Here is a 15,195-nt window from a genome sequence, read left to right as displayed (position 1 = left end):
GCAGAGCATCCCACAGGGATTCACAGCATCCCACAGTCAGAGCATCGCATAAGGAATCAGAGCACCCCACAAGGATTCAGAGCATCCCACAAGCAGAGCATGCCAGAGGGATTCAGAGCATCCCACAGGGCTCCAGAGCATCCCACAGGGCTCCAGAGCATCCCACCAAGCAGAGCACCCCGCAGAGATTCACAGCATCACACAACCACAGCATAATACAGAGCTCCAGAGCATCCCATAGGGATTCAGAGCACCCCAAGCGCATCAGAACCCCCCCATCTCCCCATGGAAGCCCCCATCGACACCCCTGACCCACCCCCCTCCCCATGGAGCTCCCCCCATGGAACCTGCCTCTCTATGACATCAGCCCCAGCTCCAAGGGACCTGCATCCAGCACCTGTATCCCCGGGGCAGTTGCGCTTTGGGTGCAGTGGTGCTTGCAGCTCCTTGCTTGCAGCTCCTTGGTGTCACCTCCTTGGTGTCACTCTTAGCGGTGGTGGCAGCGATGGCTTTGCTCCGTGTCATCATCCTGCTGGCTTCGGCCTGGCTGGTGCAAGGCTCCTGGGACAGCTGTGGGTGAGTGGCTCCAGGCTCCAGGGTTCCTGGTATTCCATAGGGAGATGCTGCTGCTCCCAGCCACGGTCACACCAATGGGGAGGTGGGATTTGAGGAGCCCCACTTGCTTGCCATCACCCCATGCGCTGGCACAGCACAGCTATGGGGCACCCCATAGGGTCCTGTGTCCTGCGGCACCCTAGGAGGCAGGATGATGCTCATCTCTGGGACACTGCGTAGGGTCCCTTTTCCCTGCAGCACCCAATGGGGCGGGACAATGCTCGCCCTTCATCCCTAAGCATCAAGTGTTGGGCTTCCGCTTCAAGAGGGACCTGCGGTACCCGTCCCATGGCTGATTCTTACGGGATGTCGCGCATCGTCGGAGGCACGGATGCGCACCAGGGCGCCTGGCCGCGGGTGCTCAGCATCCAGTTCCCCACAGCCACCGCATTCTCGCACATCTGCGGGGGGTCCCTCATCCCGTATGAAGACAGGCTGAGGAAGTTGGGGCTTTTCAGCCTGGAGAAGAGAAGGCTGCGTGGAGACCTCAGAGCAGCCTTCCAGTACCTGAAGGGGGCCTACAGGGATGCTGGGGAGGGACTCTTTGTCAGGGACTGTAGTGACAGGACAAGGGGTAATGGGTTAAAACTTAAACAGGGGAAGTTTAAATTGGATATAAGGAGGAAATTCTTTCCTGTTAGGGTGGGGAGACGCTGGAATCGGTTGCCCAGGGAGGTTCCGAGTGCTCCATCCCTGGCGGTGTTCAAGGCCAGGTTGGATGAAGCCTTGTGTGGGATGCTTTAGTGAGAGGTGTCCCTGTCCATGGCAGGGGGGTTGGAACTAGATGATCTTAAGGTCCTTTCCAACCCTAACTATTCTATGATTCTGTGATTCTATGATCACCCCTCAATGGGTCCTCACAGCCACTCACTGCTTCGTCGGGCAAAAGTAAGGGGGAGAAGGGATTGCAGCCATAGGGAATAGGCCAGGAGCAGCTCCCAGCCCGTCCCCTTCCCCATCCTGGATGCACTGGGAAGAGCGCTCAGGAGAAGGCTGCTTCCAGCTTGACAGCCCTTGAGCCTAAGGCACACTGCTTTCCTTTGGGAAGCAGCCGGAATGTGGCTCCTTCCCATCCCTCTTCTCCATAGAATGGATTAGAATAGATTAAAATGGAATGGAATGCAATGCAATGGTTATGGATCATGGAGTGGGGTGGGGTGGGAAGGAGCTTGAGATCATCCACTTCCAACCCCTTGCCATGGGCAGGGATGCCTTCCATAGAGCAGCTTGCTCCAAGCTGGCCTGCAGCACTGCCAGGGATGGAGCATCCAAACCTTCTCCATCCATGCCATCCCAGTGCCCCAGCACCCTCTTAGGGAATCCCTTCCTTATCTCCAGCCTGCAATTCCCTCTCGGAACCCATCAGCCCTTGTCCTATGGCTCCAATCCCTGCTCTTCCACTCCCTCCCAGCTTCACCACGGATTGCTTCATGATGCTCAGAATCATGGACGTGGCTTGGGCCAATGCCGAGACCCACAAGTGTTGGATACGGCAGGTCGTGGTACAGGAATATTATACGGCTTAGGATCACGGTTAGGGTTAGGTTTAGAATTACGGTTAGCTTTAGGGTTAGGGTCAGGGTCACGGTTAGGTACAGGGTTAGGTTTAGAATTAGGTCTTAGGTTTAGGGATAGGGTTAGGTTTAGGGTTACGTGTTAGGGTTAGGGATAGGGTTAGGGTTAGGGTTAACTGTAACCGGAGTTAACCCTAGGGGTGGAGTTAAGACCAGGTTGAGTCTTAGGGTTAGGGTTAGAGTTGCAGTTAGGGTCAGGTTTAGGGTTAGGATTAGGGTTAGGGTTTAGGGTTAGGGTTAGGGTTAACCTTCACCAGAGTTAAGCCTGGGGGCGGAGTTAACCCCAGGGTTAGGGTTAGGATGAGTGTTAGCATTAACCCTAATCAGAATTAACCCTAGTTGCGGGTTTAATCACAGGCTTAGGGTTAGGGTTAGGGTTAGGGTCTGGCTTAGCGTTAGACTTAAGTTTAGGGTTAGGTTAACCCTAACCGGAGTTAACTAGGGTTAGGGTTAGGGTTAGGGTTAAGGTTAGGGTTACCTCTAACCGGAGTTAACCCTAGGGGTTAACTGCTCAAGGTTCCTCCCCAAAAACCCCAAGTGCTGGAGCTCACCCACGTCTGCCCCGGGAGCAGGGTCAGGCCCCACAGCTCTGCTCCTGCCAGCGCTGCCGAGCCCTGCACTCCCTTGATGGTGCCATCAGAGCGCCCCACACACCGCAGCACGGGCTGGGCCATTGCTCTGGCTCCGGCAGAGGCACAAGTGCCTTTGGAAGCTGCCAGCGAACAACAAGAGCTGAGAGGCGGCTGCAGAAGGGCTCTGCTGTGGGGCTGAAAGCCAAGGGTGGTGCAGGGCAAAGGAGAGACGGCAGAGCCTCAGCCCTTGGGCTTCCTTCAGAGGAGGTGGCGCTGCTGCCCTTGATCCTGGCTGTTCTCCAGGCCTGACCTGCCCTCAGCGGTCTCCAGTGGCCTCTGGCAAGGCCAGCAGCAGAGACAGGATGTTCTGCACAAATGTCTGCACCTGCTCCTGGGCCTGGGCAGTGCTGAGAGCTCTTCTGCAGCCAAATGCAAATCGTACTTTACAGTCAGACAGCGTGGTGTGGGGTGGAAGGGACCTTAAATCCCCATAGGGATTCAGAGCATCCCACAAGCAGAGCATCCCACAGGGATTCACAGCATCCCACAGTCAGAGCATCGCATAAGGAATCAGAGCACCCCACAAGGATTCAGAGCATCCCACAAGCAGAGCATGCCAGAGGGATTCAGAGCATCCCACAGGGCTCCAGAGCATCCCACAGGGCTCCAGAGCATCCCACCAAGCAGAGCACCCCGCAGAGATTCACAGCATCACACAACCACAGCATAATACAGAGCTCCAGAGCATCCCATAGGGATTCAGAGCACCCCAAGCGCATCAGAACCCCCCCATCTCCCCATGGAAGCCCCCATCGACACCCCTGACCCACCCCCCTCCCCATGGAGCTCCCCCCATGGAACCTGCCTCTCTATGACATCAGCCCCAGCTCCAAGGGACCTGCATCCAGCACCTGTATCCCCGGGGCAGTTGCGCTTTGGGTGCAGTGGTGCTTGCAGCTCCTTGCTTGCAGCTCCTTGGTGTCACCTCCTTGGTGTCACTCTTAGCGGTGGTGGCAGCGATGGCTTTGCTCCGTGTCATCATCCTGCTGGCTTCGGCCTGGCTGGTGCAAGGCTCCTGGGACAGCTGTGGGTGAGTGGCTCCAGGCTCCAGGGTTCCTGGTATTCCATAGGGAGATGCTGCTGCTCCCAGCCACGGTCACACCAATGGGGAGGTGGGATTTGAGGAGCCCCACTTGCTTGCCATCACCCCATGCGCTGGCACAGCACAGCTATGGGGCACCCCATAGGGTCCTGTGTCCTGCGGCACCCTAGGAGGCAGGATGATGCTCATCTCTGGGACACTGCGTAGGGTCCCTTTTCCCTGCAGCACCCAATGGGGCGGGACAATGCTCGCCCTTCATCCCTAAGCATCAAGTGTTGGGCTTCCGCTTCAAGAGGGACCTGCGGTACCCGTCCCATGGCTGATTCTTACGGGATGTCGCGCATCGTCGGAGGCACGGATGCGCACCAGGGCGCCTGGCCGCGGGTGCTCAGCATCCAGTTCCCCACAGCCACCGCATTCTCGCACATCTGCGGGGGGTCCCTCATCCCGTATGAAGACAGGCTGAGGAAGTTGGGGCTTTTCAGCCTGGAGAAGAGAAGGCTGCGTGGAGACCTCAGAGCAGCCTTCCAGTACCTGAAGGGGGCCTACAGGGATGCTGGGGAGGGACTCTTTGTCAGGGACTGTAGTGACAGGACAAGGGGTAATGGGTTAAAACTTAAACAGGGGAAGTTTAAATTGGATATAAGGAGGAAATTCTTTCCTGTTAGGGTGGGGAGACGCTGGAATCGGTTGCCCAGGGAGGTTCCGAGTGCTCCATCCCTGGCGGTGTTCAAGGCCAGGTTGGATGAAGCCTTGTGTGGGATGCTTTAGTGAGAGGTGTCCCTGTCCATGGCAGGGGGGTTGGAACTAGATGATCTTAAGGTCCTTTCCAACCCTAACTATTCTATGATTCTGTGATTCTATGATCACCCCTCAATGGGTCCTCACAGCCACTCACTGCTTCGTCGGGCAAAAGTAAGGGGGAGAAGGGATTGCAGCCATAGGGAATAGGCCAGGAGCAGCTCCCAGCCCGTCCCCTTCCCCATCCTGGATGCACTGGGAAGAGCGCTCAGGAGAAGGCTGCTTCCAGCTTGACAGCCCTTGAGCCTAAGGCACACTGCTTTCCTTTGGGAAGCAGCCGGAATGTGGCTCCTTCCCATCCCTCTTCTCCATAGAATGGATTAGAATAGATTAAAATGGAATGGAATGCAATGCAATGGTTATGGATCATGGAGTGGGGTGGGGTGGGAAGGAGCTTGAGATCATCCACTTCCAACCCCTTGCCATGGGCAGGGATGCCTTCCATAGAGCAGCTTGCTCCAAGCTGGCCTGCAGCACTGCCAGGGATGGAGCATCCAAACCTTCTCCATCCATGCCATCCCAGTGCCCCAGCACCCTCTTAGGGAATCCCTTCCTTATCTCCAGCCTGCAATTCCCTCTCGGAACCCATCAGCCCTTGTCCTATGGCTCCAATCCCTGCTCTTCCACTCCCTCCCAGCTTCACCACGGATTGCTTCATGATGCTCAGAATCATGGACGTGGCTTGGGCCAATGCCGAGACCCACAAGTGTTGGATACGGCAGGTCGTGGTCCAGGAATATTATACGGCTTAGGATCACGGTTAGGGTTAGGTTTAGAATTACGGTTAGCTTTAGGGTTAGGGTCAGGGTCACGGTTAGGTACAGGGTTAGGTTTAGGGTTAGGTCTTAGGTTTAGGGATAGGGTTAGGTTTAGGGTTACGTGTTAGGGTTAGGGATAGGGTTAGGGTTAGGGTTAACTGTAACCGGAGTTAACCCTAGGGGTGGAGTTAAGACCAGGTTGAGTCTTAGGGTTAGGGTTAGAGTTGCAGTTAGGGTCAGGTTTAGGGTTAGGATTAGGGTTAGGGTTTAGGGTTAGGGTTAGGGTTAACCTTCACCAGAGTTAAGCCTGGGGGCGGAGTTAACCCCAGGGTTAGGGTTAGGATGAGTGTTAGCATTAACCCTAATCAGAATTAACCCTAGTTGCGGGTTTAATCACAGGCTTAGGGTTAGGGTTAGGGTCTGGCTTAGCGTTAGACTTAAGTTTAGGGTTAGGTTAACCCTAACCGGAGTTAACTAGGGTTAGGGTTAGGGTTAGGGTTAAGGTTAGGGTTACCTCTAACCGGAGTTAACCCTAGGGGTTAACTGCTCAAGGTTCCTCCCCAAAAACCCCAAGTGCTGGAGCTCACCCACGTCTGCCCCGGGAGCAGGGTCAGGCCCCACAGCTCTGCTCCTGCCAGCGCTGCCGAGCCCTGCACTCCCTTGATGGTGCCATCAGAGCGCCCCACACACCGCAGCACGGGCTGGGCCATTGCTCTGGCTCCGGCAGAGGCACAAGTGCCTTTGGAAGCTGCCAGCGAACAACAAGAGCTGAGAGGCGGCTGCAGAAGGGCTCTGCTGTGGGGCTGAAAGCCAAGGGTGGTGCAGGGCAAAGGAGAGACGGCAGAGCCTCAGCCCTTGGGCTTCCTTCAGAGGAGGTGGCGCTGCTGCCCTTGATCCTGGCTGTTCTCCAGGCCTGACCTGCCCTCAGCGGTCTCCAGTGGCCTCTGGCAAGGCCAGCAGCAGAGACAGGATGTTCTGCACAAATGTCTGCACCTGCTCCTGGGCCTGGGCAGTGCTGAGAGCTCTTCTGCAGCCAAATGCAAATCGTACTTTACAGTCAGACAGCGTGGTGTGGGGTGGAAGGGACCTTAAATCCCCATAGGGATTCAGAGCATCCCACAAGCAGAGCATCCCACAGGGATTCACAGCATCCCACAGTCAGAGCATCGCATAAGGAATCAGAGCACCCCACAAGGATTCAGAGCATCCCACAAGCAGAGCATGCCAGAGGGATTCAGAGCATCCCACAGGGCTCCAGAGCATCCCACAGGGCTCCAGAGCATCCCACCAAGCAGAGCACCCCGCAGAGATTCACAGCATCACACAACCACAGCATAATACAGAGCTCCAGAGCATCCCATAGGGATTCAGAGCACCCCAAGCGCATCAGAACCCCCCCATCTCCCCATGGAAGCCCCCATCGACACCCCTGACCCACCCCCCTCCCCATGGAGCTCCCCCCATGGAACCTGCCTCTCTATGACATCAGCCCCAGCTCCAAGGGACCTGCATCCAGCACCTGTATCCCCGGGGCAGTTGCGCTTTGGGTGCAGTGGTGCTTGCAGCTCCTTGCTTGCAGCTCCTTGGTGTCACCTCCTTGGTGTCACTCTTAGCGGTGGTGGCAGCGATGGCTTTGCTCCGTGTCATCATCCTGCTGGCTTCGGCCTGGCTGGTGCAAGGCTCCTGGGACAGCTGTGGGTGAGTGGCTCCAGGCTCCAGGGTTCCTGGTATTCCATAGGGAGATGCTGCTGCTCCCAGCCACGGTCACACCAATGGGGAGGTGGGATTTGAGGAGCCCCACTTGCTTGCCATCACCCCATGCGCTGGCACAGCACAGCTATGGGGCACCCCATAGGGTCCTGTGTCCTGCGGCACCCTAGGAGGCAGGATGATGCTCATCTCTGGGACACTGCGTAGGGTCCCTTTTCCCTGCAGCACCCAATGGGGCGGGACAATGCTCGCCCTTCATCCCTAAGCATCAAGTGTTGGGCTTCCGCTTCAAGAGGGACCTGCGGTACCCGTCCCATGGCTGATTCTTACGGGATGTCGCGCATCGTCGGAGGCACGGATGCGCACCAGGGCGCCTGGCCGCGGGTGCTCAGCATCCAGTTCCCCACAGCCACCGCATTCTCGCACATCTGCGGGGGGTCCCTCATCCCGTATGAAGACAGGCTGAGGAAGTTGGGGCTTTTCAGCCTGGAGAAGAGAAGGCTGCGTGGAGACCTCAGAGCAGCCTTCCAGTACCTGAAGGGGGCCTACAGGGATGCTGGGGAGGGACTCTTTGTCAGGGACTGTAGTGACAGGACAAGGGGTAATGGGTTAAAACTTAAACAGGGGAAGTTTAAATTGGATATAAGGAGGAAATTCTTTCCTGTTAGGGTGGGGAGACGCTGGAATCGGTTGCCCAGGGAGGTTCCGAGTGCTCCATCCCTGGCGGTGTTCAAGGCCAGGTTGGATGAAGCCTTGTGTGGGATGCTTTAGTGAGAGGTGTCCCTGTCCATGGCAGGGGGGTTGGAACTAGATGATCTTAAGGTCCTTTCCAACCCTAACTATTCTATGATTCTGTGATTCTATGATCACCCCTCAATGGGTCCTCACAGCCACTCACTGCTTCGTCGGGCAAAAGTAAGGGGGAGAAGGGATTGCAGCCATAGGGAATAGGCCAGGAGCAGCTCCCAGCCCGTCCCCTTCCCCATCCTGGATGCACTGGGAAGAGCGCTCAGGAGAAGGCTGCTTCCAGCTTGACAGCCCTTGAGCCTAAGGCACACTGCTTTCCTTTGGGAAGCAGCCGGAATGTGGCTCCTTCCCATCCCTCTTCTCCATAGAATGGATTAGAATAGATTAAAATGGAATGGAATGCAATGCAATGGTTATGGATCATGGAGTGGGGTGGGGTGGGAAGGAGCTTGAGATCATCCACTTCCAACCCCTTGCCATGGGCAGGGATGCCTTCCATAGAGCAGCTTGCTCCAAGCTGGCCTGCAGCACTGCCAGGGATGGAGCATCCAAACCTTCTCCATCCATGCCATCCCAGTGCCCCAGCACCCTCTTAGGGAATCCCTTCCTTATCTCCAGCCTGCAATTCCCTCTCGGAACCCATCAGCCCTTGTCCTATGGCTCCAATCCCTGCTCTTCCACTCCCTCCCAGCTTCACCACGGATTGCTTCATGATGCTCAGAATCATGGACGTGGCTTGGGCCAATGCCGAGACCCACAAGTGTTGGATACGGCAGGTCGTGGTCCAGGAATATTATACGGCTTAGGATCACGGTTAGGGTTAGGTTTAGAATTACGGTTAGCTTTAGGGTTAGGGTCAGGGTCACGGTTAGGTACAGGGTTAGGTTTAGGGTTAGGTCTTAGGTTTAGGGATAGGGTTAGGTTTAGGGTTACGTGTTAGGGTTAGGGATAGGGTTAGGGTTAGGGTTAACTGTAACCGGAGTTAACCCTAGGGGTGGAGTTAAGACCAGGTTGAGTCTTAGGGTTAGGGTTAGAGTTGCAGTTAGGGTCAGGTTTAGGGTTAGGATTAGGGTTAGGGTTTAGGGTTAGGGTTAGGGTTAACCTTCACCAGAGTTAAGCCTGGGGGCGGAGTTAACCCCAGGGTTAGGGTTAGGATGAGTGTTAGCATTAACCCTAATCAGAATTAACCCTAGTTGCGGGTTTAATCACAGGCTTAGGGTTAGGGTTAGGGTTAGGGTCTGGCTTAGCGTTAGACTTAAGTTTAGGGTTAGGTTAACCCTAACCGGAGTTAACTAGGGTTAAGGTTAGGGTTAGGGTTAAGGTTAGGGTTACCTCTAACCGGAGTTAACCCTAGGGGTTAACTGCTCAAGGTTCCTCCCCAAAAACCCCAAGTGCTGGAGCTCACCCACGTCTGCCCCGGGAGCAGGGTCAGGCCCCACAGCTCTGCTCCTGCCAGCGCTGCCGAGCCCTGCACTCCCTTGATGGTGCCATCAGAGCGCCCCACACACCGCAGCACGGGCTGGGCCATTGCTCTGGCTCCGGCAGAGGCACAAGTGCCTTTGGAAGCTGCCAGCGAACAACAAGAGCTGAGAGGCGGCTGCAGAAGGGCTCTGCTGTGGGGCTGAAAGCCAAGGGTGGTGCAGGGCAAAGGAGAGACGGCAGAGCCTCAGCCCTTGGGCTTCCTTCAGAGGAGGTGGCGCTGCTGCCCTTGATCCTGGCTGTTCTCCAGGCCTGACCTGCCCTCAGCGGTCTCCAGTGGCCTCTGGCAAGGCCAGCAGCAGAGACAGGATGTTCTGCACAAATGTCTGCACCTGCTCCTGGGCCTGGGCAGTGCTGAGAGCTCTTCTGCAGCCAAATGCAAATCGTACTTTACAGTCAGACAGCGTGGTGTGGGGTGGAAGGGACCTTAAATCCCCATAGGGATTCAGAGCATCCCACAAGCAGAGCATCCCACAGGGATTCACAGCATCCCACAGTCAGAGCATCGCATAAGGAATCAGAGCACCCCACAAGGATTCAGAGCATCCCACAAGCAGAGCATGCCAGAGGGATTCAGAGCATCCCACAGGGCTCCAGAGCATCCCACAGGGCTCCAGAGCATCCCACCAAGCAGAGCACCCCGCAGAGATTCACAGCATCACACAACCACAGCATAATACAGAGCTCCAGAGCATCCCATAGGGATTCAGAGCACCCCAAGCGCATCAGAACCCCCCCATCTCCCCATGGAAGCCCCCATCGACACCCCTGACCCACCCCCCTCCCCATGGAGCTCCCCCCATGGAACCTGCCTCTCTATGACATCAGCCCCAGCTCCAAGGGACCTGCATCCAGCACCTGTATCCCCGGGGCAGTTGCGCTTTGGGTGCAGTGGTGCTTGCAGCTCCTTGCTTGCAGCTCCTTGGTGTCACCTCCTTGGTGTCACTCTTAGCGGTGGTGGCAGCGATGGCTTTGCTCCGTGTCATCATCCTGCTGGCTTCGGCCTGGCTGGTGCAAGGCTCCTGGGACAGCTGTGGGTGAGTGGCTCCAGGCTCCAGGGTTCCTGGTATTCCATAGGGAGATGCTGCTGCTCCCAGCCACGGTCACACCAATGGGGAGGTGGGATTTGAGGAGCCCCACTTGCTTGCCATCACCCCATGCGCTGGCACAGCACAGCTATGGGGCACCCCATAGGGTCCTGTGTCCTGCGGCACCCTAGGAGGCAGGATGATGCTCATCTCTGGGACACTGCGTAGGGTCCCTTTTCCCTGCAGCACCCAATGGGGCGGGACAATGCTCGCCCTTCATCCCTAAGCATCAAGTGTTGGGCTTCCGCTTCAAGAGGGACCTGCGGTACCCGTCCCATGGCTGATTCTTACGGGATGTCGCGCATCGTCGGAGGCACGGATGCGCACCAGGGCGCCTGGCCGTGGGTGCTCAGCATCCAGTTCCCCACAGCCACCGCATTCTCGCACATCTGCGGGGGGTCCCTCATCCCGTATGAAGACAGGCTGAGGAAGTTGGGGCTTTTCAGCCTGGAGAAGAGAAGGCTGCGTGGAGACCTCAGAGCAGCCTTCCAGTACCTGAAGGGGGCCTACAGGGATGCTGGGGAGGGACTCTTTGTCAGGGACTGTAGTGACAGGACAAGGGGTAATGGGTTAAAACTTAAACAGGGGAAGTTTAAATTGGATATAAGGAGGAAATTCTTTCCTGTTAGGGTGGGGAGACGCTGGAATCGGTTGCCCAGGGAGGTTCCGAGTGCTCCATCCCTGGCGGTGTTCAAGGCCAGGTTGGATGAAGCCTTGTGTGGGATGCTTTAGTGAGAGGTGTCCCTGTCCATGGCAGGGGGGTTGGAACTAGATGATCTTAAGGTCCTTTCCAACCCTAACTATTCTATGATTCTGTGATTCTATGATCACCCCTCAATGGGTCCTCACAGCCACTCACTGCTTCGTCGGGCAAAAGTAAGGGGGAGAAGGGATTGCAGCCATAGGGAATAGGCCAGGAGCAGCTCCCAGCCCGTCCCCTTCCCCATCCTGGATGCACTGGGAAGAGCGCTCAGGAGAAGGCTGCTTCCAGCTTGACAGCCCTTGAGCCTAAGGCACACTGCTTTCCTTTGGGAAGCAGCCGGAATGTGGCTCCTTCCCATCCCTCTTCTCCATAGAATGGATTAGAAGAGATTAAAATGGAATGGAATGCAATGCAATGGTTATGGATCATGGAGTGGGGTGGGGTGGGAAGGAGCTTGAGATCATCCACTTCCAACCCCTTGCCATGGGCAGGGATGCCTTCCATAGAGCAGCTTGCTCCAAGCTGGCCTGCAGCACTGCCAGGGATGGAGCATCCAAACCTTCTCCATCCATGCCATCCCAGTGCCCCAGCACCCTCTTAGGGAATCCCTTCCTTATCTCCAGCCTGCAATTCCCTCTCGGAACCCATCAGCCCTTGTCCTATGGCTCCAATCCCTGCTCTTCCACTCCCTCCCAGCTTCACCACGGATTGCTTCATGATGCTCAGAATCATGGACGTGGCTTGGGCCAATGCCGAGACCCACAAGTGTTGGATACGGCAGGTCGTGGTCCAGGAATATTATACGGCTTAGGATCACGGTTAGGGTTAGGTTTAGAATTACGGTTAGCTTTAGGGTTAGGGTCAGGGTCACGGTTAGGTACAGGGTTAGGTTTAGGGTTAGGTCTTAGGTTTAGGGATAGGGTTAGGTTTAGGGTTACGTGTTAGGGTTAGGGATAGGGTTAGGGTTAGGGTTAACTGTAACCGGAGTTAACCCTAGGGGTGGAGTTAAGACCAGGTTGAGTCTTAGGGTTAGGGTTAGAGTTGCAGTTAGGGTCAGGTTTAGGGTTAGGATTAGGGTTAGGGTTTAGGGTTAGGGTTAGGGTTAACCTTCACCAGAGTTAAGCCTGGGGGCGGAGTTAACCCCAGGGTTAGGGTTAGGATGAGTGTTAGCATTAACCCTAATCAGAATTAACCCTAGTTGCGGGTTTAATCACAGGCTTAGGGTTAGGGTTAGGGTTAGGGTCTGGCTTAGCGTTAGACTTAAGTTTAGGGTTAGGTTAACCCTAACCGGAGTTAACTAGGGTTAAGGTTAGGGTTAGGGTTAAGGTTAGGGTTACCTCTAACCGGAGTTAACCCTAGGGGTTAACTGCTCAAGGTTCCTCCCCAAAAACCCCAAGTGCTGGAGCTCACCCACGTCTGCCCCGGGAGCAGGGTCAGGCCCCACAGCTCTGCTCCTGCCAGCGCTGCCGAGCCCTGCACTCCCTTGATGGTGCCATCAGAGCGCCCCACACACCGCAGCACGGGCTGGGCCATTGCTCTGGCTCCGGCAGAGGCACAAGTGCCTTTGGAAGCTGCCAGCGAACAACAAGAGCTGAGAGGCGGCTGCAGAAGGGCTCTGCTGTGGGGCTGAAAGCCAAGGGTGGTGCAGGGCAAAGGAGAGACGGCAGAGCCTCAGCCCTTGGGCTTCCTTCAGAGGAGGTGGCGCTGCTGCCCTTGATCCTGGCTGTTCTCCAGGCCTGACCTGCCCTCAGCGGTCTCCAGTGGCCTCTGGCAAGGCCAGCAGCAGAGACAGGATGTTCTGCACAAATGTCTGCACCTGCTCCTGGGCCTGGGCAGTGCTGAGAGCTCTTCTGCAGCCAAATGCAAATCGTACTTTACAGTCAGACAGCGTGGTGTGGGGTGGAAGGGACCTTAAATCCCCATAGGGATTCAGAGCATCCCACAAGCAGAGCATCCCACAGGGATTCACAGCATCCCACAGTCAGAGCATCGCATAAGGAATCAGAGCACCCCACAAGGATTCAGAGCATCCCACAAGCAGAGCATGCCAGAGGGATTCAGAGCATCCCACAGGGCTCCAGAGCATCCCACAGGGCTCCAGAGCATCCCACCAAGCAGAGCACCCCGCAGAGATTCACAGCATCACACAACCACAGCATAATACAGAGCTCCAGAGCATCCCATAGGGATTCAGAGCACCCCAAGCGCATCAGAACCCCCCCATCTCCCCATGGAAGCCCCCATCGACACCCCTGACCCACCCCCCTCCCCATGGAGCTCCCCCCATGGAACCTGCCTCTCTATGACATCAGCCCCAGCTCCAAGGGACCTGCATCCAGCACCTGTATCCCCGGGGCAGTTGCGCTTTGGGTGCAGTGGTGCTTGCAGCTCCTTGCTTGCAGCTCCTTGGTGTCACCTCCTTGGTGTCACTCTTAGCGGTGGTGGCAGCGATGGCTTTGCTCCGTGTCATCATCCTGCTGGCTTCGGCCTGGCTGGTGCAAGGCTCCTGGGACAGCTGTGGGTGAGTGGCTCCAGGCTCCAGGGTTCCTGGTATTCCATAGGGAGATGCTGCTGCTCCCAGCCACGGTCACACCAATGGGGAGGTGGGATTTGAGGAGCCCCACTTGCTTGCCATCACCCCATGCGCTGGCACAGCACAGCTATGGGGCACCCCATAGGGTCCTGTGTCCTGCGGCACCCTAGGAGGCAGGATGATGCTCATCTCTGGGACACTGCGTAGGGTCCCTTTTCCCTGCAGCACCCAATGGGGCGGGACAATGCTCGCCCTTCATCCCTAAGCATCAAGTGTTGGGCTTCCGCTTCAAGAGGGACCTGCGGTACCCGTCCCATGGCTGATTCTTACGGGATGTCGCGCATCGTCGGAGGCACGGATGCGCACCAGGGCGCCTGGCCGTGGGTGCTCAGCATCCAGTTCCCCACAGCCACCGCATTCTCGCACATCTGCGGGGGGTCCCTCATCCCGTATGAAGACAGGCTGAGGAAGTTGGGGCTTTTCAGCCTGGAGAAGAGAAGGCTGCGTGGAGACCTCAGAGCAGCCTTCCAGTACCTGAAGGGGGCCTACAGGGATGCTGGGGAGGGACTCTTTGTCAGGGACTGTAGTGACAGGACAAGGGGTAATGGGTTAAAACTTAAACAGGGGAAGTTTAAATTGGATATAAGGAGGAAATTCTTTCCTGTTAGGGTGGGGAGACGCTGGAATCGGTTGCCCAGGGAGGTTCCGAGTGCTCCATCCCTGGCGGTGTTCAAGGCCAGGTTGGATGAAGCCTTGTGTGGGATGCTTTAGTGAGAGGTGTCCCTGTCCATGGCAGGGGGGTTGGAACTAGATGATCTTAAGGTCCTTTCCAACCCTAACTATTCTATGATTCTGTGATTCTATGATCACCCCTCAATGGGTCCTCACAGCCACTCACTGCTTCGTCGGGCAAAAGTAAGGGGGAGAAGGGATTGCAGCCATAGGGAATAGGCCAGGAGCAGCTCCCAGCCCGTCCCCTTCCCCATCCTGGATGCACTGGGAAGAGCGCTCAGGAGAAGGCTGCTTCCAGCTTGACAGCCCTTGAGCCTAAGGCACACTGCTTTCCTTTGGGAAGCAGCCGGAATGTGGCTCCTTCCCATCCCTCTTCTCCATAGAATGGATTAGAAGAGATTAAAATGGAATGGAATGCAATGCAATGGTTATGGATCATGGAGTGGGGTGGGGTGGGAAGGAGCTTGAGATCATCCACTTCCAACCCCTTGCCATGGGCAGGGATGCCTTCCATAGAGCAGCTTGCTCCAAGCTGGCCTGCAGCACTGCCAGGGATGGAGCATCCAAACCTTCTCCATCCATGCCATCCCAGTGCCCCAGCACCCTCTTAGGGAATCCCTTCCTTATCTCCAGCCTGCAATTCCCTCTCGGAACCCATCAGCCCTTGTCCTATGGCTCCAATCCCTGCTCTTCCACTCCCTCCCAGCTTCACCACGGATTGCTTCATGATGCTCAGAATCATGGACGTGGCTTGGGCCAATGCCGAGACCCACAAGTGTTG

The sequence above is a fragment of the Lathamus discolor genome, unplaced genomic scaffold, assembly GCF_037157495.1.
Source record: "Lathamus discolor isolate bLatDis1 unplaced genomic scaffold, bLatDis1.hap1 Scaffold_73, whole genome shotgun sequence".
Classification (NCBI taxonomy): domain Eukaryota; kingdom Metazoa; phylum Chordata; class Aves; order Psittaciformes; family Psittacidae; genus Lathamus; species Lathamus discolor.
Note: the sequence above shows the minus strand (reverse complement) of the source record.